Source organism: Eurosta solidaginis, chromosome X (genome assembly GCF_040869045.1).
Source record: "Eurosta solidaginis isolate ZX-2024a chromosome X, ASM4086904v1, whole genome shotgun sequence".
NCBI classification, from domain to species: Eukaryota; Metazoa; Arthropoda; class Insecta; order Diptera; family Tephritidae; genus Eurosta; species Eurosta solidaginis.
Genome location: NC_090324.1, coordinates 99,015,722 through 99,043,250, shown reverse-complemented (window position 1 = coordinate 99,043,250; position 27,529 = coordinate 99,015,722). Strand labels below are relative to the sequence as shown.

At 38.5% G+C, this 27,529-nt stretch overlaps 1 protein-coding gene and 1 long non-coding RNA gene across 10 annotated transcripts in view; one reads left to right on the top strand and one right to left on the bottom strand.

Moving 5' to 3' along the window:
- Window positions 1-27,314, top strand: part of LOC137234211 (uncharacterized) — a 154,205-nt gene extending 126,891 nt beyond the window's left edge. The window contains exon 3 of the long non-coding RNA XR_010947730.1: window positions 27,160-27,314. This is a non-coding gene — a long non-coding RNA (uncharacterized lncRNA). The remainder of the gene's footprint in view (window positions 1-27,159) is intronic.
- bt (projectin protein bent) overlaps window positions 1-27,529 on the bottom strand; it is a 3,328,983-nt gene that overhangs the window by 1,935,480 nt on the left and 1,365,974 nt on the right. The window lies entirely within an intron of this gene.

The following is a 27,529-nucleotide window of genomic DNA, read 5'->3' as shown; positions in this document are numbered from 1 at the left end:
GCTTATCAAATACGAAATACAAACTCTGCATTCGTGACGCTCACCACGTTCGATCCTGCTCACGCTAAAGATGACTCCGTCTGATCGCAGTAAGCATGTGAGAAGGAACAATTTGTGTCTGAACTGTTTGTCTTCCGGACATGGTGTGGCGAAATGCAACAGCGCCTACAACTGTTCAACTTGCCATGCACGTCATCATACTCTCCTGCATTTGAACCCAGTCCAGGCAACCTGCTCGTCAAAACCGTGCTCTTCGAGTTCAACGCCGAGTGGTACCGGAACTACTTCCAAACGGACCACTTCTGAACAAAGTCGCACTCAGACCACCAGTGACTCTCCGAGTCAAGTCCAATCGTGTTTTTCGAACACACATAAAGGTATCCTACTGGGAACAGCTCAAATCCACCTGCGATATAATGATACCGTATACTCGGCCCGAGCCTTAATAGATTCCGGCTCCGAGTGTTCATTTATTACGGAACGGCTTCGCCGACGTATCGGGCTTCCAGCCAAAAAAGTGAGCGCTACCGTGTCAGGTATCAACAATACGGTGTCTGCTCATTCCACCCTAGCTTGCCCTATCCGTATAGGCTCACCCGTTGACACAACAGGATCTATCAGCACTACGGCTTTAGTGTTACCTCAATTCACAGGCAATCTGCCAACTGTCGATATTGACCCGGCTATCCAACGAAACTTCCCGGGAATTAAACTAGCAGACAGCAGATTCTTTGCGAACGAACAAGTTGATCTTGTGCTTGGAGGAGATGTCTATCCGCAAATCATGTTGGAGGGGATTCGGAAGGACTTTACGAGTAATCTTCCTGCCCAGGAAACGGGATTCGGATGGATACTTACGGGACTGACCAACGCAAACAAAGACGCGACATCCTGTGTCTCTTTTTACAATGAAATCTCTTTGGACCAACAACTGGCAGCATTTTGGGAATTGGAAGATATCCCAAGGAACGCGATCCGTACGGCCGATGAGGAATACTGCGAGGCGATTTACAAAGCAACTTCAACGCGAACGGATACCGGAAGATATACTGTCTCTCTACAATTTCCAAAGAATTTCCCAGTAGATATTTCTTTAGGGTGCTGACGTAAAACTGCGTTCTCGCAATATTTTCGTTGTGAAGGTATGCTAGCCAAAAACCCCTCTTTACGAGAGGAGTATACAAGAGTCCTTAAAGAATGTGATCAGCTAGGTCATATGTCTGAAATCCGACCAAGCCTGTCCGAAAATAACTCCGAATCCTAATACTTACCCCATCATGCGGTGAGTAAGACAGAAAGCACTTCTACGAAGGTGAGAGTGGTGTTTAACGCTTCGTGTCCATCAGATAACGGCGTGAGTTTAAACGATGCTCTGCTTCCTGGTCCCATCTTACAAAGCGATCTTACGATCTTAATTCTTAGATGGAGGCTGTTCAAATTCGTTTTTAATAGCGACATCGAGAAGATGTATCGCCAAATATTTGTACATCCTCAGCAGAGGAAATTTCAACGAATTCTCTTCCGGGAGTCTACAGACGAACCCATCCGTCAATTTCAATTGAATACGGTAACTTTCGGGGTAAAATGTGCTCCGTACCTAGCAATAAGAACCTTGCTTCAATTGGCAGACGACGTTCAAGATTCACATCCAGTCGCCGCCACTATTTTAACGCGACATATGTACGTCGACGATGTACTTGCAGGTTGGCACGACTTGGAATCCACAATCCAAGCGCGTGATGAAATTTCTGGCGCCTTATATTCAGCAGGCTTTTCTCTTAGAAAGTGGGCCGCCAACTGTAGGCAAGTCTTGGACGATATTCCTGCAGCTCATCTGCTTAGCCAAGACTTCTTAGACTTCGAGGACGCAAGCAGCGTAAAAGCCCTCGGCATTCGATGGAATGCATGTTCGGATCATTTCTACTTCACTGCGAAAGAATTCGATCAAGGTCAAGAAGTAACTAAACGTAAGATTTTGTCAGCAATCACGAAACTTTTTGATCCTCTCGGCTGGCTTGCTCCAATAGTCATAGTAGCGAAAATTATGATGCAAAATGTTTGGTTAGAGGGAACAGGTTGGGATGAAGAAGTGTCTTCAAGCAAATTAGACCGGTGGCAAAAATTTTCGGTGGAGTATCCAGCTATTAATAACATTCGAGTTCCACGATGGGTTAGGTTTTCTCCACAATGCAAAATGGAGCTCCACGGATTTTGCGACGCCTCCGAAAAGGCATACGCGGCAGCCATTTATATGCGCGTAGAAGAAGGCAGTGCCGCCTATGTAAATCTTCTGTTAACAAAAACAGGAGTAGCCACGGTGAAAACGATCTCCCTTCCTTGTCTCGAATTGTGTGGAGCAGTATTGCTAGCTGAAATGATGGAAGCTGTAGTCATGAACCTGGATATTCGATCACTACAGGTGTATCTATGGACTGACTCCAATATAGTGCTAGCGTTGCTTAGAAAGCCACCATGCTCTTGGTCAATCTTCGTGTCCCACAGGGTTACCAAAATCATCGACAAGGTTGGCCAACACCATTGGTATCACGTCGATTCAGCGTCAAAAACTGCCGATTTAGCTAGCCGTGGAGTGACAGCGCAGGACTTAATTGAAAAGTCCTTGTGGTGGCAGGGCCCTTCTTGGCTGCAAGAAGGCAAGTCAGAATGGCCAAAACAAGAGTCGGGCTTCCAAACTGACGAAGAGGGAGAGCGCTAGCTCTCACACGCAACGAAAGTCGTTGAAGTGTCGGATTTACCCCAACGCTTCTCTTCGCTTCCAAGGGCTTTACGAGTTCTATCGTACGTCTTTCGTTTCATCCAAAGGACCCACCCCACTCAGAAATCAATGTTTCAAGCAGCTTCTGTATCAATCTCTGCGGAGGAAATAAAAGGTACAACCCAGCGAATAATTGCCCTCTACCAGCAACAACATTTTTCAGCGGAGGTTTCGAATTTAAAATCCGGAATAGCGATAAGCGCTAAAAGCGAAATTCTAGCCTTAAATCCAGTTATCGACTCAAGCGGAGTTTTAAGAATCGGAGGTCGTCTCGGAGCTTCGCGAGACCTCAGTTACAAAGAACGGCACCCAATCCTTCTGCCGTATAACTGCCATTAGTCACACTTGTTAGTGAAGTTTATCCATGAAATATCAATTCATGGAGAACACCACTTATTGTTGCGCATCATTCGAGCACAATATTGGATCCCTCGGATCAAAGTTATGGTCAAGTCAGTCATCCACAATTGCAAGGTATGTACAATATACAAAAAGCAAACGCAATCTCAAATCATGGCTTCCCTACCTTCAGAACGCACGACTTTTTCTAGGGCATTTACAAATACCGGCGTTGATTTTGTAGGTCCTTTCGAGATAAAAAACTATAGAGGTAGAGCTTGTGTTATTACAAAGGGGTACGTTTGTCTTTTCGTTTGCTTCGCAACGAAGGCCATTCATCTAGAACCCACAAATGACCTTAGCACTACCACCTTTCTAGCAGCCTTTTCTAGGTTTATATCGCGCCGAGGATGTCCCAAAAATATATATTCAGACAACGGAACCAACTTCGTTGGAGCATCTAGATCCTTAAAGGCTGAATTTAAGGCTTTTATATCTGATTCTTGTACTGCACTTCTTTCGAAGTACTTCTATCAAGAACTTTCTTGGCATTTCATACCCGCATCAGCTCCTCACATGGGGGGCTTGTGGGAGGCTGGTGTGAAGAGCTTTAAAACCCATTTTAGAAAAGTAGCATCTGGAGTCAAATATACGTTTGAGGAGTTTTCGACACTTTTATGTAGAATTGAGGCTTGTCTTAACTCAAGACATCTTAGTCCCGCTTCAAATGACCCATCGAGCTTAGAGCCATTGACTCCTGGACATTTTATAGGCGCCCCTCTGTTATCTCCCCCCGGATATTGAAGTTAGCGAGAATCCAGCATCAGTGATTAACCGATGGCAAAAGATGAAAGCATTGCATCATTCATTCTGTCAACGATGGAAGAACGAATACCTTACGGAGCTGCAAAAGAGGACTAAGTGGAAGCGACAGCAACCGGACATGAAAGCGGATAATCTCGTCGTGATCCGCGAAGATAACGTGCCTCCAAACGAATAGCGACTTGGCCAAGTCGTCGTTAAACATCGCGGTGCGGACAATCGCGTCCGAGTAGTGAACGAGAAAGGACTAATCACTCGAGCAATCGTGAAACTGGTCCGACTACCAACGAACGAATCCGAAAATTAATAGACAAAACACCTCGCCTCCATGCTCATCACCCACCCGTCGCCTACTTTCTAATTCATTATTTTCTCGATAAAAACGACTTCTTTTCATTACAGAATGTCTCGTTTTGTCGCAGCACGCAACAGGTCGGAGCAAGGTTCGCATCCCTTCCCGATTCCATGCCGCCTATGCAACAGCCACCATGGTATACGGCTATGCCCGCAATATCGTGCTAAGTCACCAGAGGAGAAGTTGAGGATGGTACTCATCGACAAGTACTGCCCAACTGTGTGTCGCCATTCCATCGCATGGAAACGTGCTCGAGCACGGCACGTTGTCATTATTGTGGTGAGAAACACCTCACGACCCTACATATCGAGGCCGTGGCAAACGATCGACCGACGACAACGCTGCAGTCTCGCTGCCGCAACGTAGACGGCGATTCTGACAACACTTTGTCAATGCACGTCACTGAGGAGACAAAATCGTGATCTCAAGAGGTTGAGGAAGAGGAGTTGGAGCAAAGTGAGGCAGTTGGCGTTCTTCCAATAGAAGGTAGTGGCGCGGCATTAAATACTTTCCGCCCGCTGCTTCAACACGAAAGGCGGTCGCGCGACTTGACATTAAATACTTGCCAATCGCCGATACCACGAAGCCTTACAGGTAGAGACTTTCGTACACCAGTTCATCAACGTTTGGGAAGCTCAGCATCTCGTCTTGCTCCGCAGAAAAATTGGCGACAGGGCGGCTCGGCATCAAATACTTTCCGAACTTCCAAACGTCGCAATGATCACATAGCTCCTAACGCAAGCAAACCGTATACGCGGAAAGAGCGTAATCGAGCCAACGAGATCAAATCGCTCACCCCCCAACGCGCAACACTGAAATGATTTCGAGCAGGGAGAGTAGCCTCAATTGCATTTGCACCAATCTTGACCACCCTCGAGCCGATAGCACCTACCACCATAGTCAAAATTGAGTCCGGTGGCCGACTTCACCTTGTGCGGGCACTCATTGGACCGTGCTCTCCGAATACAGCTATCGGCAAAGAGTTAGCACGAGAAATTCAACTGGATCGTGCAGGGGTGGCCACAGTAAAAGTCGTCACATCATCTTTCGTGGAAAACATGGCGTAACCGAGCGGATCTCGACACCGGCGACGGTAGTTGAGGGGTATGCGAAAATAAGTCCATGAACAAATCTGGACCCAAAGATTGCTACGCCATTGCAATTCATGCGATTAGCAGATCCAAAATTTTATGTTTCGTCGCCTATTCGGCTCGTAATCGGCGCAGACGTGTACGCCAAAATCATGGTGAGCGGTACACCAACTTCATCGATAGGAAGCCTGCTATTGCAACCGACCATATTCGGTTTGGTCATTTCCAGCTCCACGGCAGGCTAGCAGCAGCAACATCTTTCATTTTTTATTCATTTTAAATTTGTCATTTAAATTTCGAATACTCATGTAAATATGTAAAAACTTTAGTTGACTAGTTTCGTAAGTCAAGTTTGCTGTATTCAAGTTTTCAAATTTTCAAATTGTTAAATTTTAATTTATGCAAATGTTCATTTCATAACTTCTTATAGCAGATTCTTCCTTTTTTCAATTGAATGTTCATTTCAAAATTTCAAGTCAAACGTTGAACCGGCTGGTATTGGCATTTCGAATATTGCCCATGGCAAGGGGGCCGGCATGTTTAGGCCAGTGGCCTAATTAATTTCCTACCGGGTAGCCGCCCTCGACTTAACTATTTTTTCGTTTGTCAGCAAGCAACGGCTAACTTCCAATCGTCCTCTTGATCCAGCATTTTCTTTCGTTAAGAGAGAAAATTCGGGGTTCGGTGGCGATTTGGAAGTTGCCGTCGGCTCTGATCTAGTTTGCCTGCCAACAAGTCACCAGCTGTTGCTGCGTTTTTCATCTTTGGATTTAAAATACAAACAAAACGTAAGTTCCTTAATTCGTTTATTGTGATATTTTATTAACTGACGAAATAAAGACATGTTGTAATTACTATACATATTTCTATGTATAAATACTAATTATTTTGTTTTTATTTCTTTCCGCAAAACACAATTGGTTTCATTCCCGCCAATTGTGTTCAACTACAAAAAGTCAGCTATTAACTACTCCTAAAGTCATGCAGCGTTGCCATGGCAACGCATTATTGGGAAATTGACAAAAAAATCAAATCAGATTCTTGTTTTCTTTGCACACCTCATTGAATATTATTTTTTGAACTTCAAAACAGTAAAAAAAATAGCAAAAAACACAAATTTCAGATCTAATTCCATGCATCCATAATTAAAGCCATATGTTGTTGGCTTTCTGTTAAATTTGATTCCATCGCAAATAGGAAACTTTTTATTATAATAGTTATATTTAACACAATGCCATACAAAAGAATTTGACTTTTAAAAAAAAAAATATCCAGTTAATGGTGCACGTTAGTTTATTGTGAACCAACTTATAGTTAATTTGTCATTTCTTTTCCTGCCAGGTATAGTCACAAAAAATATATCGTCGTTGAGCTACAAAATATTATACATGTGTATGTCACTCAGTTACTTTTCATGAGAGTGTTTATCGAATTTCGAGCATATATGGTATGTGATAGCAAAGAATAGCAAACAAAGAAAGGTTGACAATAATTTACACTCATGTAATGCAATAAAAAAATAGTAAAAATAATTATGTGTAAATAGCACGGTTTCGTATAGAAAACAAGAAATAAAATAATCGAAGGGCCAGACTAGAAAATGTGAAAGAGTTTCAGGAAGGCAAATTTTTTCAGATATCGTTGCATTTTAATTATGGAAACTATATATAAACGTCATCCCAATTGATCGGGTTGTGCGGTGGGCCACATAAAACCACATGCTAATTAAAAATGAATTAAGGTTTCTGATAAGAAGACAACCCTTTACTGATACATGCGCGGTTCTAGGGGGGGAAAATTTTTTTTTGTATTGACTGTTATGAAGTATATAATACTAATTTTTATTTGTTCTTGCTTTTTTACGTTATTATTACATATATTTAAAAAAAAAAGGCCCCCGCCCCCTCCCTAGAACGTAAAAAAGCAAGAAAAATTAAAAATTAGTAAAAATCCGTTTTGTGATAAGAAATTACTATGTATATTAGTATTATATACTTCAATACAGTCAATAAAAAAAAAAAAAAAATCGCCCCCCTGGACCCGCGCATGATTGATAACAGACCCCTGTAATATATTTAAAGGACTATGATTCGATGGCATGCACCTACAATGTTGTTGTTGTAGCAGTGCTTCGCCCCATCCAATAGGTGCGACCAATCAAAAATTGTCATGGTTGGTGTCATGTGGGGACACATTGCAAACAGGACATACATTTTGTATGTCTGGGTTGATTCTGGATTGGTAAGAGTTTACCTATTACAGTACCCAGATGGAAGTTGAGCTGGAGTGACCCGCGTTTCCCTAGGGAGAGTGCGTTCGTCCTCTGCTACTTCTGTGTATTTATTTTTGAGTACCGGATTTGCCGGCAATTCCTGGCATAGACGTCCGACGCCTGTTTGTGGATATCACTGAGGACTTGCTTGTGTTTTTTTGCTTCATACGGTTGTGTTCTCAGGTGGCATATTTCCACATAATGCTTACGGAAATTACCCCTTAAGCCCCTGGGCGGTGTAGCCTCATCAATCAGATATCTGTTGGGATGCGCAGGTTTCTGGGTATTAAACAGAAACTTTTGGTTAGCATTTCATATCTCTCCCTAATAGGGAGTACTCTCGTCTCATTGTGTAGATGGTGTTCCGGGGACATAAGAAGAAAGCCCGTATCGGTTCTGAGGGCAGTGTTTTGGCAGACCTGTATTTTCTTCCAGTGAGTAGCCTTTAGGCTTGGAGGATTTTATTACTGCTCTTGACGTAGCAGTTCAATATGGTCGACATTTGGCGCGTCCTTGTTGGAAATAAGGGCGTCGATGATTTGTTCGGTGACAATGTCAGGTTTCGTGAGGCGGAGAGATCAGGGAGATAGCTGCTCATTTTGTTACAAAGATCATCGATGGGCCTGTGGCCATTATTGTGCAGTCATCGGCGTAGGAAACGATAGTGACTTCTTCTGGTGGAGAAGATAAACAGAAGTGGGAATAGGACACCACACTGTGGCACCCTTGTTTAATTCTTCTTCTTTTGGATGTTATGTTCCTGAATTGCACCGATGCTTGCCGACCAGACAGATAATTTGCGGTCCAACTTTTGAGACTTGGGGGAAGGGAGACCCTTCCAGGTCTTGCAGTAACGTGCCGTGGTTGACCGTATCAAAAGCTTTTGACAGGTCTAACGGAACGAGTATTGTCCCTTGGTGGGGGTTTTGATTTAATCCGAAAATTATCTGAGTGCTAATGGTGTTTAACGCGGTGGTAGTGCTTTGTAATTTTTGGAAGCCATGCTGATGATTGGCTAGTTGCAAATTTGCATTAAAATAGGAAAACAGAATGGCTTCAAGTGTCTTGGCTACTGGCGATAGGAGAGATATCGGACGATAAGAATCTCCTATGTTAGCTGGTTTCCAAGGCTGTAATAGTGGAACCACCCCGGCCATGTTCCATTTTTCGGGGATGACGAAGGTGACAAGTCGAAGACATGCGCTAGGTAATTATTAAATCCCTCTTTGCCTAGGGTTTTAAGCATCGGCAGGGCTTTGCCGTCTGGGCCCACTGCTTTAGATGGTTCATCATGAACGATGGCATCATCAACCTCTTTGGCGGTGATTGTAATTGGAGACGCGCTGTATTTATGCATATGTACCTGTGTGTTGGACCGCCGTATAACTTTGTCAACCGTAGAATGCATTAGGCGCTCGTGCATGTTTTCGCATCGGACAGCACTTTATCTCCAAAGGCGATGGAGATTTTTTCATTGTGCCCGACTATAGGGACTTTACGGTGGACAAAAGCTTACTCACGCCGACAGAGGGGTTACAATACTTTAAATGCTCCTCCCATTTCGCCCGCGTGTAGTCATACACAAGCAGTCTGATGCGTTGGTTAATATCCCTTATTTAGGGGTCGCCGGTTCGTGCTGTCTTATAAGGTCACGTTCTCTCGCTAAATTTGCGTCCTCCGCCGGAAAGCACGTTCCCCTTGACGGGCTTCAGTCGGGACAGGGAGGGCAACAAAGCGATTGTCAGTATAAGATTTGTAATCATCCCACTTTCCGTTCGTAAAGTTGATCGCTCGAGCGAAAAGAGTATGGGGCAGATGCCAATGTTACCATCGGCTGCCAGTTGACGCAGTTCACTAGTTCTGCGTTCACGATGGATAGATCTGGAATCTCCGTTCGCTTAATGGAATTTATGCAGATGCCAGGCTGATTGATGTCCTCGTTAACCCATCTCCGTTATCCAAGAAATGCCAGGGTTGAAGCAAGGAAGTAAGAAAAATTAAAATTAAGACACTTACTGGCCATGCAAAGGCAGTTTCTGGGTCAGATTCGTATTTCTGGATCGAAATTAACGCCAGGGTGGGCAAAGAAGGTTTTTTTGTCCCGTCAGCACACTTAGTACCGGTACATCTAGCACCGCGACGCAAAACAAACGACAAAACTGGACTGTATCAGAGAAGCTATGCATTGGCCCAGTGTGAGGAAAAATAATGGAAGACAATGATTTAATCATCGGGGTGCTAAATAGAGGGACTTGTGCTATTCATTAAACCGATAAATTTGACAACTTTTCGATAATTTAGCACGGGGTTTTGCCATATTAAGACTCTCCTCTTACTTAAATGCAGCCTAATGTGGCAAAAATACCCTTTATAATACCTTTTTACAATTTCTGTGTGTCCTTATGGACTATGAAGAGATGCCGACCGCGAAATTTTCGGCACTTCACGATCTGACCCTGGTATTCTCCGATTATACTATATTTCTCCAGTTTGTGCCAATGCTAGTGTTAAGAAAATTAACTTGACTAATTCGCTAAATTTAGCTACCGCGGTACCAAGCGTCTCTAAATATCTTTTCTATAACACAAATTCAACCTTATTTCGAAGAGGTAGGTTTAAGACAAACTTTTTCACACTTTCAATACTGCCTTTTGGCCTTTAAAGAGGTACTGACCGGTCATGACTTGTTACACAGCAATCTGACCATGAAATTTTGGTTTTATGTTATATATTTTTTCTGGTTGCCGCTAACTTTTCAATGCCGCGAAAGTCTCAGATCGAACCTAAATGCAATTTTAATGATAAAAGTAGCTTTATTTATAACTATTTCAAGTTTTCCATGCCATCTCTTAGGCTAACGCCAGAGTGGAATCGAAAAGCGTTGCTATAATATAAAGATAGAAAGCTATGCAAATTACTTCTTATGGAAAATTCTAAAAGTTGTCAGAGGACCAGAAACGTTTAAAGCTTGTAAACTACATAAAAACATAAATCGCTTCTTGCTTGGCATAGCATTTAGCGAGCACTCCACCGTCAGCCTTAGACCAGAAATTGGTAATTTTCAAACAAAAACTTCGCTGTCCGCGAAACTTATTTTATGGTCTTAAAAGCAAAAAGAAACATACTTTTGCTTTGGCGTTGAGGTTGTTATAGGTTTCCTTATATTAAAATATTCATTGGAAAATGTTTTGATTGCGCCATGTCTGCCCATTTCCTAATACGATAACTTGAGTAAAAATTAAGGTTTCTTCGCGAAATTGTGTATCTAGATCAGAATAGAAGGATACTTAAAATGGACGAGATTGATATTGCAATCCAGCCCATTGTGAAACAAAGTATGAGGATGAATAATTTTTTTGAATGAGCGTGACCCGACTTTTAGTTTATTTCTGTGCATAATTGACGACGAGTATTAGGGGAAATTGGCTTGTTTTTAAGCATAATACCTTTAATTTGATACCCATATCGTACAAACACATTCTAGAGTCACCCCTGGTCCACCTTAATGGCGATTAACAACAACCTTGTTACTTTTCTAACGCTCCTGGACCCCTCCAAAGCATTCGACACTGTAAACCACAATCTTCTTACTCTAAAGTTAAAAAACTTGTTCAATTTTTCACCTCCTGCTTTACATTTAATAAACTCCTACCTCAGTAAGCGATCGCAAGCTGTGTGCAATGGGAGCTACATATCAAATTATCTACCGATTTCCAAGGGTGTTCCTCAAGGCCCGATTCTTGGCCCGTTATTGTTTGTGTTGCATGTTAATGACCTTCAAAGTGTGTGGAGGTATTGTGATATTCATGTTTATGCAGACGATGTGCAATTATATGTCAGTTGTCCTCTTTTATCTGTTAATAGTTGTATTAGCTATCTTAACATTGACTTAAAACATGTAAACAAGTGGGCAAGTATAATGGCCTACTTTTAAACCCAAATAAATCACAGTGCATAGTAATCTATCTGAAAATCATATCGCTTGATAGTTTCAATAAAGTAAAATTAAATAACTCAGTTGTAGGATATGTAAACACCGCAAAAAATCTTGGAATGGTTTTTAATAGGATTTTGACATGGAATAACCACATTTATAGAGCAATAGGCAAGGTTTATGGCATGCTTCGCTCACTTTGGACTACACAACACTTTACCCCAGTGAAAATTCGACTGCTGTTAACTAAAACATATGTGTTACCCACCTTATTGTATGGATGCGAACTTTATGCCAATTGCGATAGCTTGAGTCGTAGTAAACTAAATGTCCTCTATAATAATATAGCGAGATATGTGTATAGTGTTGGTCGTTACGAGCACATCTCCATTTTCGCCAAGCGGATTTTTTCTATTAAATTCGATAACCTGTTACAACTAAAGTGCCTAACACTGCTTCATAAGATCATCGCATCTCGAGAACCTGAATATCTCATGGACCGCCTTAAATTTAACAGATCACCTCGTTCGTTCAGCCCAACTACTATGAAGTACAACTGCCTCGTTACTGAACGTCAATTTTTTGTCTACGCTGTTCGCTTTTGGAACGCTCTGCCCCAAAAACTTAAAGCAATACAAAATGCGCTGCGCTTCAAGAATGAGCTCATAAACTATTTTCGCCAATAAAAAGGCAATGTCATCAATGACATCAGGACGGACAAAGCGACCGCTGTTTCGATTATAACTTGTAAATCTCTTCAAAACCTTTTCTCCCGTGAGTGAGATTTGAACCCGCACTCTTACGATGGTTGAAGTGTTACAAACGCATTCAGCCACGTCATGCCTTAGTTGTTGTAAAGTTTTTCCCAATTGCCTTCTTTGCATATTTTATTCTTTTACACACTGCATACTTCGTATGTAATTATGTGTTAAAGTTATGCTTGTTGGTAAGGCGGTTTCAAAGAAACCTGGTATTGTTGCTGTTTTTGTTCTATTTATAGAACTACAACGAATTAACCAATGATGTCTATTTGTATGAGTTCATCGGGGATTGCCCGTATTGCTTTAAATGTATGAAAACATTTATTTGAAGCAATTTTTAATTTTATCATTTATTTAATAATTTGGGAAAAATTTAAAAAACGTGACATCAGGACGGACAAGGCGACGGCTGTTTCGATTATACCTTGTAAATCTGTTCAAAGCCTTTTCTCCCGGGAGGAGGACTTGAACCCGCACTCCTACTATGGTTGAAGTGTTACAAACGCATTCAGCCACGTCATGCTTAATGTTGTAAAGTTTTTCCCAATTGCCTTCTTTGCATATTTTATTCTTTTACACACTGCATACTTCGTATGTAATTATGTGTTGAAGTTATACTTGTTAGTAAGGCGGTTCTCAAAGAAACTTGGTATTGTTGCTGTTTTTGTTCCATTTATAGAACTACAACGAATTAACAAATGTTGTCTATTTGTATGAGTTAATCGAGGATTGCCCGTATTACTTTAAATATATGAAAACATTTATTTGAAGCAATTCTTAATTTTATAATTTATTTAATAATTTGGAAAAAATTTAAACAACGCAACATCAGGAAGGAAAAGGCGGCAGCTGTTTCGATTATAACTTGTAAATCTCTTCAAAGCCTTTTCTCCCAGGAGTGGGAATTGAACCCGCACTCCTAAGATGGTTGAAGTGTACAAACGCATTCAGCCATGACATGCCTTAGGTGTTGTAAAGTTTTTCCGAATTGCCTTCTTTGCATATTTTATTCTTTTGCACACTGCTTACTTCGTATGTAAATATGTGTTAAAATTATGATTGTTGGTAAGGCGGTTTTCAAAGAAACTTGGTATTGTTGCTGTTTTCGTTCTATTTATAGAACTACAACGAATTAACCAATGTTGTTTATTTGTATGAGTTAATCGGGGATTGCCCGTATTGCATGTATGAAAACATTTATTTGAAGCAATTTTTAATTTTATAATTTATTTAATAATATGGAAAAAATTTAAACAAGGTGACATCAGGACGGACAAGGCGAGAGCTGTTTCGATTATACACTGTAAATCTGTGCAAAGCCTTTTCTCCCGGGAGTAGGATTTGAACCCGCACTCCTGCGATGGTTGAAGTGTTACAAACGCATTCAGCCACGCCATGCCTTAGTTGTTGTAAAGTTTTTCCCAATTGCCTTCTTTGCATATTTTATTCTTTTACACACTGCACCCTTCGAATGTAATTATGTGTTAAATTTATGCTTGTTGGTAAGGCGGTTTTCAAAGAAACTTGGTACTGTTGCTGTTTTTGTTCTATTTATTGAACTACAACGAATTAAACAATGTTGTCTATTTATACGAGTATAATGGAAACAGCTGTCGCTTTGTCCGTCCTGATGTCACGTTGTTTAAATTTTTCCCAAATCTAAATATATTGTAACGAATTTAGTGCCATTACTATTATTTGCAACCTTCAACTAACGTTCGAATCACTAAACTCTTGAATAAATAACTCCACTATTCAATAATGCAAAGTGTCCTTTATTCAAGTCTTCACAATAACGCTACTACATCTCGCGAGATAGCGTGCTTAAATCAAACTCATTCCATGATTGCTCAGATTGCGCTCTTTTATACTCTTCGATTTCCTCGTTCCGTACTTCTAGGCGTTTCCAGAATTTACTTACTTACCAGCTATAGAATTATAACTACAGATGCACGTGTATAGCTTTTCATATGCGCGTGTATATGTGTATGATACTTGCACAAATTATTGCCTACTTTTGGCAGTATCCCAGTTATATGCATGTGTTTGTGCGTTGCTCTCCGCTGCTTGTATGGACATATGTGTAGACATAATGATTAATTTGGTTATGTGCATACAAGTCACTGCTCAGTATCGGCTTAGAGATGATAGTACCCCTTAGTGTTGCTAGTATTCGTCACACTGCCCTCCACCTAAGTCTGATCTTCCCGATCAGACAAACGCCGCTAGCATCTCCAAATGTACCACTTTTCTATTTCGTGGTTTCCCAATGGTTTGTATAAGGTAGATGGTATCACTGATCTTCTTCACAAATTTGTACGGGCCTTCCCAACTGCACCGAAATTTGGATGGAACACCTTTCCGCCGGTGAGGGTTGTATAAAAAATCGTGCTCAAGTCTGTGCTCGTAACTGTCTGCGATGTTTCGTTTTTCTCTTCAATTTTTGTTGTTGTCTCGTCGACATCAAGATGAAAGACATACTCTTCCACGTTAATTCCTTCTGCTTCCATTGCCTCTCGTGGTCGTGCCTGAAGTTCGAGTTTAATGTCGGTTGTATTTAACCCACGCATCTCCAACTCCTTCTTCGGTTGCTGGATATTCAATTCACTTAATGCCATGTCCCTGTTGTCCTCTGGAATTTATTCAACAATTCCTCTTCTGACACCAATTGTAACAAATTTAGTGCAATTCCTATTATTTGCAACCTTATACTAACGTTCGAATCACTAAACTGTTGAATAAATAACTCCACTATTCAATAACGCAAAATGGCCTTTATTCAAGTGTTCACAATAACAATACTACTTCTCGGCAGATAGCGTGATTGTATGGACATATGTGTAGACATAATGATTAAATTAGTTATGTGTATACAAGTCACTGCTTCGTATCGGCTTAGAGATGATAGTACCCCTTAATGTTGCTAGTATTCGTCACAATATAAAAGAAAGTCGTGTTAGTTACACTACGCATAACTCAAGAACGGATGAACCGATTTGGCTGAAAATTGGTGGAGAAGTAGCTTAGAACCAGTGAACGGACATAAGATACTTTTTATCCCGTTCTGGCTAGGGTCTTGACATCAAAACGTGGACCTGTGTAATCCTGGGATGTGTTTGTACAATATGGGCATCAAATGAAAGCTGTTTATGAGTACTTTGATACTGGGTGTTTTTCGTACCCCTGGGTGACTATGGTCTCGAGATATGGACCAAAACGTGGACCCGAGCACCCCTAGAATGTGTTTATACAATATGGATATCAAATGAAAGCTGTTGATGGGTGCTTTAGTACAGGGTCGTTTTCATATCAATTGGTGACTAGGGTCTCGAGATATAGGCCAAAACGTGGATCCGGGCACCCCTAGAATGTGTTTGTACAATATGGATATAAAGAAAGCTGTTCATGAGCGCTTTAGTACGGGGAAGTTTTCATACCTATTGGTGACTAGGGTCTCGAGATATACGTCAAAACGTGGACCCGTAAACCCCTAGAATGTGTGTGTAATATGGATATCAAATGAAAGCTGTTGATGAGTGATTTAGTAGAGGGTAATTTTCATATCCCTGGGTAACTAGGGTCTCAAGATATAGACCAAAACGTGGACCCAGGTACCCCTAGAATATGTTTATAGAGTATGGATAACAAATGAAAGCTGTTGATGAGTACTTTAGTAGAGGGTAATTTTCATACCTCTGGGTGACTAGGATCTCGAGATATAGGCCAAAGCGTGGACCCGGATACCCTTAGAAGTTGTGTGTAATATGGATAGCAAATAAAAGCTGTTGTGTGTGGTTTAGTACAGAGTAATTTTTACATCGCTGGGTGACTAGGGTCTTGAGATATAGGCCAAAACGTAGACCCGTATACCCCTACAATGTGTGTGTAATATGGATATCAAATGAAAGCTGTTGATGGGTGCTTCAGTACAGTACAATGTGTGTGTAATATGGATATCAAATGAAAGTTGTTGCTGAGAGCTTTAAAGTAATTTCCATTGTCATATTCAATTTAGTCGCATCAACCTGGAAAAACTGATAAATAAGCATGCGAAGCCGAAATAAAGACATGAATTAATAATACCCACATACCTATATACATATGTACGTCCTTTTCGATTTGCCTGAAATTTGGTGTATTAATGTGCCTGTATTTACGATCCTTTTTTTCCGGGAACTATACCAGATATGGACTGGGACTGGGATTAGGACTAGGACTGGGGCTGAGACTCGGAATAGGACTGGAACAAAATACATACCACCCTCTGGGACTGGCAATAAGGGATGAAGAAGAATGAGAAGAACTTGAGAGACGAGAAAAGAGGAAAGGAGAAGGAGACTGAGTGAGACGAAATAGAGATAGATGAATCGAAAAAGACGGAGGGAAGAGTGAATAAAAGGATTAAGAAAAATATAAGAGGGGGGCAGAGTTAGACGGAAAACGCATATTAAGTTGTATGCAGATAGACCAAATTGAGGGCAGAACAACGTCTGCCGGGCCTGATAGTTATTAAATAAATTATAAAATTAAAAATTGCTTCAAATAAATGTTTTCATACATTTAAATCAATACGGGCAATCCCCGATTAAATCATACAAACAGACAACATTGGTTAATTCGCTGTAGTTCTATAAATAGAACAAAAACAGCAACAATACCAAGTTTCTTTGAAAACCACCTTACCAACAAGCATAGCTTTAATACATATTTACATACGAAGTATGCAGTGTGTAAAAGATTAAATATGCAAAAAAGGCAATTACAACAACTAAGGCATGACGTGGCTGAATGCGTTTGTAACACTTCAACCATCGTAGGAGTGCGGGTTCAAATCCCACTTCCGGGAGAAAAGGCTTTGAAGAGGTTTACAAGGAATAATCGAAACAGCCTTGTCCGTCCTGATGTCACGTTGTTTAAATTTTTCCCAAATTATTAAATAAATTATAAAATTAAAAATTGCTACAAATAAATGTTTTCCTACATTTAAAGCAATACGGGCAATCCCCGATTAACTCATACTTTTTGATCGCTCTTCGAATTGTTATTCTTTTTACTTTGTAAACAAGTTTTATCTTTTATAAATATTCATTAGTATCTTTAGCTCCAACAATAACAGTTACTGATACTGGGGTTGTTGCTAGCGATACAAGTGTACCTGACAAAAATAGTACTTCTTTGACGGGCTCAATAGCCAACGCTAGGTCAAGCAATGCGTTTTCTGTCAACTGTTCTATAACGGCCGCACCTTCCCAGCTCTCAGGTGCCCTATCCGCTACTACTTTGCAGGTGACTGCCGTGCCACCCCGTAGGGCTGTATTTGTGTCCCGATTACACGCCTCGCTTACCGAAAATGACATTGCTCATTACGTTTGCTCTAAACTTGGTGTTGCACCCATTAGTAACATCAATGTATATAAATTTAACTTTAAATATGAGAGAGACATCTCCTAATTTAAAATATCCCTTTCAGATGAATATTTCGATAAGGTACTTGATTCCTCTTTTTGGCCTAAGCATACTGTGGTTCACTTGTTCACAAGAAAGGCGAGGGCCAAACCTATTTTATTACAGCCAAAAAACGGTATAACGAACACAGTAATAACAACACAAAGGTAATTGCTGATCTGTCCCGTCTTCTCATTAATTACCAAAATGTTCGTGGTTTACGATCAAAACTTGTTCCATTCTTCCTTAAATCTTTCAACTTTTCTGCACATGTTGTAGCTTTTACGGAGACCTGGCTAAAGCCTGATAATTACAATTCTGAGGTTTTTTCAAATAAATATGCTGTTTATCGGCGTGATCGCATCTCTAGAGCGGGAGGTGTCCTTATTGCTGTTGAATCTAACCTATCATCTGAGTTGATTTCGCTGGACAATATCTCTCATATCGAATTCATAGCAGTTAGGCTTTCATTCGGTAGCTATAGCGTAATTGTTTGCTGTTCGTATATACCGTTCGGATATGGATGTTTATGCTAGTCATAGCTCGGCCATCTGCGATTTGCATTCGCAGTTGGGAGATAACGATCGACTTGTTGTTGTTGGTGACTTTAACTTGCCAACAGTTAGTTGGATTAATATAAGTGATTCAAACTTTTTAACTCCCACTGCTCAACATGAGTTTCTCAATTGCTTGTTAGACTCATCTCTTTTACAGATTAACAATGTTCCAAATAGTGGAAATAAAATGCTGGATTTGGTATTTGTGGATGGCTCGGTGGGTACTGCCTTTACGCAAATACCACCTTTATCCCTTCCAGAAGACCCTCTTCACCCTACGCTAGAGATATCACTTGATATCAGCCTACCCCCGCAGGATTCAAGTACAGTCTCGTCCCCGATCTAGATGCTTCTACAAAGCGAATTTCATTATGCTCAATGATCTGTTGGCTTCCCATAATTGGTCGGATCTCTATGCTTGCACTGATGTCGATTCGACTATCTCTATACTTTACAGTACGCTTGATGGCTTCTTTGGTACCTGCATTCCTAGTCGCTATGTTCGAATAAGCCCCCTTGGTTTTCAAGGAAACTTATCAGACTTAAAATAAAAAAAAAAAATAAAATTACTTGAGTTGTTGTAAAGCCCAATTTTTTAGAAATCCAAAAAAGTTTTACAGTTTCGTAAATTCAAAGCGGAAAACTTCTGGGTATCCTTCCTCATTAACCTTTGGAGGTAAAAAAGCTTGCACTGATGACGACGTTGCTGAACTATTTTCTGAGTTCTTTAAGTCCACGTATTCATCCAGTGGTTTTCATTCCGGTCAATATCCCTATCGCTTAGATAGCTCGAATCACATTAGCAATCCTGCTATTGATGGTAATATTGTTCTTCAGAGTCTTCAATCTTTGAAGCCCGCCTTTTCTCCGGGACCGGACGGTTTTCCTAGTTGCGTGCTTAGGTACTGCGCCGAAAACATGTATGAGCCTATTTTAAAATTATTTGAGCTGTCTCTAGGATCTGCGTTATTCCTGGCACTTTGGAAACAGTCTTTTATTATACCCATGCATAAAAAAGGTAGTAGGTCAAAAGTTGAAAACTACAGGGGTATTGCTAAACTTTCAGTCATTCCTAAAGTCTTTAAACAGATTGTTACCAGTCAACTCCAATATCAGTGTTCTAGTCTTTTATCTCCATGCCAATACGGTTTTATTCGTCAAAGGTCAACCACTACAAATTTGCTTGTATTCACCTCTATAGTTATGGAAGGATTTTTAGCGATAAAGCAAACGGATGTCATCTACACGGACTTCAGCAAAGCATTTGATACCGTCAACCATGAGTTGCTTATTCATAAGCTTGATTTACTGGGCTTTCCGTTTCACATATTAATGTGGCTGAAAAGCTATCTTTCTAGCCGGACCCAAAAAGTCCTGTTCAAGTGCAATCTGTCGGAATCGTTCGGAGTTTCCTTCGGCGTACCCCAGGGAAAACATCTAGGCCCTTTGCCCTTTGCCCTTTTCATTAATGACTTGCCACAGACAATATTATATTCCCATACTATAATGTATGCGGATTATGTAAAACTTTGCTACACTTACTGTCCTACCGATTTGAGTTCCTTGGATCTTCTTCAGGCCGATTTGGACTCGTTCCAATGTTGGTGCACAACAAATTTACTAGCTTTAAATTGCTCTAAAAGCATATGACATTTCACCGAGTGAAGCCAGCATTGAAATCTTATGTAATAGATGGTACGCCTTTGGAGCGTATATCTATTGCAAATGATCTAGGTGTCCTTTTTGATCCGAAATTGAATTTTAACATGCATATTTCATCTATAGCCACCAAAGCGTTGGGTTTACTTGGATTTGTTAAAAGATGGGCTAAAGAGTTCGATGATCTGTACCTCACTAAGGTTCTTTACACATCGCTGGTTCGTCCAATACTCGAGTATTGCTCATGTGTTTGGTCCCCTGTTTCTCAAAAGCATATAAAGCGTCTTGAGTCAGTTCAAAAGCAATTTTTGAAATTTGCCCTGCGCGGCCTTAATTGGGACTCAAGTATCCACCTTCCTCCATATAGAAGTAGACTTCTTCTCATTAACTTACCCACTCTGGAAAATCGGAGGATATTACTGGGGGTATTGTTCATCCATACGCTCATTATTGGAGAAATTGATTCTGCGGACCTCCTCAGCCGCTTGTTTTTTGCGGTTCCCCCTAGAGTATCCAGACACTACGTTCCTTTCTATTTACCCCTTTGTCGACGAAACTTTGCTAAAAATAATACTCTTCTTATCTGGTGCGCCCACTACAATGACTTGTATAGCTGTATCAGTCTTGAATGTACTTTTGCCACTATACGTAATGCAATACTTGCCTATCTAATTTAAGAGATACAAGCTAATTTCATTTGCCGGCATTTTATTCCTTCCATAAAAATCAGGAACTATCTCGCTTAAGGAGGGAGGAACATTTATCAACATGTATCATTAAGAAGGAACAAGACAGTACTGTGTTGGTTGGAATCTGGTGCATTCCAACAACGTAAAAAACATGCTTTTTCATGAGTCACTGACCGGAATCGTATGCATTCCGGCAGTATAATCTTATGGGTCAGGCATCGAGCTGATTGGAATCCGGTGCATTCCAACAACACAGGTCATTAACTTTTTTGTGCCTTGTGATGGCGTATCCTCATTACACTACTCTTAGCACTGTCGGATTCCCATGACATGCTGATTGGAATCTTGTTGCAATCCAACAGAAAGTTTGGAATCCACTGCATTCCGAAATCATGCTGAGCGGAATCTGATACATTCCGCCAGTATACGATTCGGGCATAAGATCTTATTTCTGCTCATATTTCTTATTATTATTATATTCTGAAATTAAAGAGTAATGTCATTAATATTTCTTTGTTTGTAATATAACATTGTTGAAATCTCGATATATCTTAAATTTTATCTTTTGAGTTGTATATTTATATATCTTTTATATTACGCAGTCGACCATAGTTTGTCGTCGACTTTAAATAATAAATAAATAAATAAATAAATAAATAAAAAAATAAATAAATAAATAAAAAAATAGATAACATTGGTTAATTCGTTGTAGTTCTATATATAGAACAAAAACAGCAACAATACAAACAAAGTTTATTTGAAAACAGCCTTACCAACACGCACAATTTTAACACATAATTACATATGGAGCATGCAGTGTGTAAAAGAATAAAATATGCAAAGAAGGCAATTGGGAAAAACTATACAACAACTAAGGCATGACGCGGCTGAATGCGTTGGTAACACTTCAACCATCGTAAGAGTGCGGGTTTAAATCTCGCTCCCGGGAGAAAAGGCTTTGAACAGATTTACAAGGTATAATCGAAACAGCTGTAGCCTTGTACGTCCTGATGTCACGTTGTTTAAATTTTTCCCACCCGGGAGGTCCCCGTTGGGGCGCTACCGAAGTTAGTTTTGTGTGCTCGGTTCCCCAATAGGCCTATATCTCCTATATACATATATCGCCCATTTACTTCAATAGTGTCATAATTCAAAAACACGAACTTTTAGTTAAAAACGAAGAAATGTGCTTAAGGAATTTAGCCTATTTCACGCCACCCGTTAGGTATGCAATTAGCGCTTTACCGAGTTTAATTTTGTATAAATACATATGTAGTATGTACATAAGTGTGACACAAAACGAAAATTTCGAATAGAATAGAGGATACCTTCATAAAAAATAAAAATATAAAAAAATTATGTAATGAGAAAGAAGGCAGAGTTGCTAAAAAAATTTAAATGAAAGAAAAAAAAATAAAGTACTTAAAGTGCGAAAAAATTAAGTGATGTGAATAAACAGTTCCATATAAAAGCGCAATAAGTGCACTTGGACCTTTTTCCGGGTTTTAATGTTATCGTTGTGGAAATATGAAGATTCTAATATTTGGATATTTAATGTTGGGATTCCCACTGCGATCCATATACGTAATTAATTTGTATTAAATTTGTAAACATTCATATTCATGAAATGGAGATGAATATATATGACCATATCTACCATAAAATATCGTCTGTGAACGATATAATACTAATATATAGCAAAGCAGAATAAATTAGAAAAAAAAGAAAAAGAAACAAAAACATTGAAATTAATCACGCAAACATATTTACTAAAATAAAATTGATTTCATAATTTTAAGCGACATAAACAAATTAGGATTATGGGATCTAAGTATCCGATTAATGGGCATATAATCAAACAAAGTTAGCCTAATAATAAATATAGTGGGTAATATACTGCCTATGCAATATTTCGACCTAAAAACGAAAACGTTTTTGGGTGGTTTTTTTCGTTTAATATACAACGTGAAATTTTCCTATTCAATCAAGTTGCATTTAAATAATAATAAACTAAGTTGAAATAAAAGATAATATAATAAAATAAAATAAGAAATATCAAAATAAATTAGCATAAAAGACAATATACAAATTTTAATGTAATATCTTTGTAGCAAATTTATTTATTTTTTGTTCACTATAAGACGTGCTATGTCTAAAATGAGCATAAAATCTGGAAACAAAAAACATTTGGGTCAAATTTGCAATTAGTTGTTATAAATAAATAAATTTAGTGAGTTTGAACAAAAGTTGACTCATTATTTCTGGTTTATTTTTTTTTAAAGCACCTAAAATGAAAAACAAAGAATCTGTTAAATAAAGACCTATGCTTCTACGTGTTAGTAAAATTTGTCCAAAAAAATAGGCAGGTTAAGTTATTACTTCTCTTTAAAGTTTTTTTGTGCGCTAAGAATTATTTTAGAACAATTTCTTAAAGATTTTGGTACAAACCAATATAGGTAATTGGAAACAATATTTTATTTCAACAGAAAATGAGCGAAGCAGTAGTTCTCTCACCGTTTGGCGTGTACAAATATATACATACCTAGTGATGAAACATTTGAGCAACGGAACAATTGAGAATTTGGAGCTATGTACTCAGGGGGGTTTGTGAACATAATGCGTCCTACAGATGGTAATTTCGATAGTTGCACAGATTTTCGAATTTACAAAAAACTTTTTCTATTAATTATAAACAAATATATATTATATGATTTTACGTATGCTAAGTATGCGAAACAGCCTGTCAATTGATTGTATGGAAATTTTGTTAGCGTATTAATATATAGATAGTAGAGTAATATACGGCCTATGCAATATTTCGACCTAAAATCGAAAATGTTTTTGGGTCGTTTTTTTTCGTTTAATATACAATGTGAAATTTTCCGATTCAATCAAGTTGCATTTAAATAATAATAAACTAAGTTGAAATAAAAGATAATATAATAAAATAAAATAAGAAATATCAAAATAAGTTAGCATAAAAGACAATATACAAATTTTAATGTAATATCTGTGTAGCAAATTTATTTATTTTTTGTTCACTATAAGATGTGCTATATCTAAAATGAGCATAAAATCTGGAAATGCAAAAAACATTTGGGCCAAATTTGCAATTAATTGTTATGATCGCGGGTTCGAATCGAGCTCAAGGCCTAACAATAATTTTTTTTATCATTATTATTGTTATGATAAATTTTTTCTTAATTGAAAAAATTTTTAAATTAGAATAGAAGAAAGAAAAAATTTAAGACAACTGCCAAAGCTCGTTGTATAGATCCATTTCGGGAACCGCTAAATTCCTTCATCGGCAACGTTTAGGCGCCGCTGCTATAACCATTCAGCCAGCGCAGCGGTTTTTTCTTTGTCTTCATTAATCCTACTTCTATTCTGGTTCGTGCCAATTGATATTCACAACACTGCGACATCTGTTGCAGAATAGCTGTGAAAATTGGACTTGTTTGTTGGCAATGCTGCCATAGTGTCATATTTTATTGACACTTTTTTTTCCCCGTGCTCTGGGATGTATTAACAATTTTTGTTGTTATATCGGCCTACTGATTTTAAGATCGCGGGTTCGAATCGAGCTCAAGGCCTAACAATAATTTTTTATCATTATTATTGTTATGATAAATTTTTTCTTAATTGAAAAAATTTTTAAATTAGAATAGAAGAAAGAAAAAATTTAAGACAACTGCCAAAGCTCGTTGTATAGATCCATTTCGGGAACTGCTAAATTCCTTCATCGGCAACGTTTAGGCGCCGCTGCTATAACCATTCAGCCACCACAGCGGTTTTTTGTTTGTCTTCATTAATCCTACTTCTATTCTGGTTCGTGCCAATTGATATTCACAACACTGCGACATCTGTTGCAGAATAGCTGTGAAAATTGGACTTGTTTGTTGGCAATGCTGCCATAGTGTCATATTTTATTGACACTTTTTTTTTTTCTTTTTTTTTCCCCGTGCTCTGGGATGTATTAACAATTTTTGTTGTTATATCGGCCTACTGATTTTAAGATCGCGGGTTCGAATCGAGCTCAAGGCCTAACAATAATTTTTTATCATTATTATTGTTATGATAAATTTTTTCTTAATTGAAAAAATTTTTAAATTAGAATAGAAGAAAGAAAAAATTTAAGACAACTGCCAAAGCTCGTTGTATAGATCCATTTCGGGAACTGCTAAATTCCTTCATCGGCAATGTTTAGGCGCCGCTGCTATAACCATTCAGCCACCACAGCGGTTTTTTGTTTGTCTTCATTAATCCTACTTCTATTCTGGTTCGTGCCAATTGATATTCACAACACTGCGACATCTGTTGCAGAATAGCTGTGAAAATTGGACTTGTTTATTGGCAATGCTGCCATAGTATCATATTTTATTGACACTTTTTTTTTTCCCCGTGCTGTGGTGGCTAAATGGTTATAGCAGCGGCGCCTAAACGTTGCCGATGAAGGAATTTAGCAGTTCCCGAAATGGATCTATACAACGAGCTTTGGCAGTTGTCTTAAATTTTTTCTTTCTTCTATTCTAATTTAAAAATTTTTTCAATTAAGAAAAAATTTATCATAACAATAATAATGATAAAAAATTATTGTTAGGCCTTGAGCTCGATTCGAACCCGCGATCTTAAAATCAGTAGGCCGATATAACAACAAAAATTGTTAATACATCCCAGAGCACGGGGAAAAAAAGTTTCAATAAAATATGACACTATGGCAGCATTGCCAACAAACAAGTCTAACTTTCACAGCTATTCTGCAACAGATGTCGCAGTGTTGTGAATATCAATTGGCACGAACCAGAATAGAAGTAGGATTAATGAAGACAAACAAAAAACCGCTGTGGTGGCTGAATGGTTATAGCAGCGGCGCCTAAACGTTGCCGATGAAGGAATTTAGCAGTTCCCGAAATGGATCAATACAACGAGCTTTGGCAGTTGTCTTAAATTTTTTCTTTCTTCTATTCTAATTTAAAAATTTTTTCAATTAAGAAAAAATTTATCACAACAATAATAATGATAAAAAATTATTGTTAGGCCTTGAGCTCGATTCGAACCCGCGATTTTAAAATCAGTAGGCCGATATAACAACAAAAATTGTTAATACATCCCAGAGCACGGGGGAAAAAAAAAGTGTCAATAAAATATGACACTATGGCAGCATTGCCAACAAACAAGTCCAATTTTCACAGCTATTCTGCAACAGATGTCGCAGTGTTGTGAATATCAATTGGCACGAACCAGAATAGAAGTAGGATTAATGAAGACAAACAAAAAACCGCTGTGGTGGCTGAATGGTTATAGCAGCGGCGCCTAAACGTTGCCGATGAAGGAATTTAGCAGTTCCCGAAATGGATCTATACAACGAGCTTTGGCAGTTGCCTTAAATTTTTTCTTTCTTCTATTCTAATTTAAAAATTTTTTCAATTAAGAAAAAAATTTATCATAACAATAATAATGATAAAAAATTTATGTTAGGCCTTGAGCTCGATTCGAACCCGCGATCTTAAAATCAGTAGGCCGATATAACAACAAAAATAATTAATTGTTATAAATAAATAAATTTAGTGAGTTTGAACAAAAGTTGACTGATTATTTCTGATTTATTTTTTTTTAAAGCACCTAAAATGAAAAACAAAGAATCTGTTAAATAAAGACCTATGCTTTTACGTGTAGGTAAAATTTGTCCAAAAAAATAGGCCGGTTAAGTTATTACTTCTCTTTAAAGTTTTTTTGTGCGCTAACAATTATTTTAGAACATTTTTTTTAAAGATTTTGGTACAAACCAATATAGGTAATTGGAAACAATATTTTATTTCAACAGAAAATGAGCGAAGCAGTAGTTCGCTCACCGTTTGGCGTGTACAAAAATATACATACGTAGAGATGAAACATTTGAGCAACGGAACAATTGAGAATTTGGAGCTATGTACTTAGGGGGGTTTGTGAACATAATGCGTCCTACAGATGGAAATTTCGATAGTTGCACAGATTTTCGAATTTACAAAAAACTTTTTCTATTAATTATAAACAAATAGAGTAATATTTGTTAACAAAGATAGGCCTATGCACTGCGGCTGATCAATACGAATCGATTCGTATAACTTTTATATGATTTTACGTATGCTACGTATGCGAAACAGCCTGTCAATTGATTGTATGGAAATTTTGTTAGCGTATTAATATATAGATAATATGCAAAGAAGGCAATTGTTCAAAACTTTACAACAACTAAGGCATGATGTGGCTGAATGCGTTTGTAACACTTCAACCATCGTAGGAGTGCGGGTTCAAATCCCACTCCCGGGAGAAAAGGCTTTGAAGAGATTTACAAGGTATAATCGAAATAGCTGTCGCCCTGTCCATCCTGATGTCACGTTGTTTAAATTTTTCCCATATTAAAAGTTTTTTAGTTTATCAGTGAATAATTGTTAAATATACTTTTATTATTATTTACAGATAGTTCCGATGACTTCGAAGAAGACGAGTATTCAAGCTGTGACGAACAGTACGATGAAGATACAAATTCAGATTTCGAATAAGAAAAAAGCAATATGTTTTTTACTTTTGAAAATACTTAGATTAAAAAACAATAAAATTATGTAATATTTTTACTTAGTGTAGAATGTTTTGGGCCGTTAATATAAACTATTATTAGTCTTTCAAGGTTCGAATCGAGCTCAAGGCCAGAACAATAATTTTTTTTCTAATGATAATTATTGTTATTTTTAAATTTTTCTAAATTTGAAAAATTGTATTTTGTTTTTGGAATAGTAAGTAGAAAATTTTTCAGACAACCTGCCATAGCTGCGCAGATAGATCCATTTCG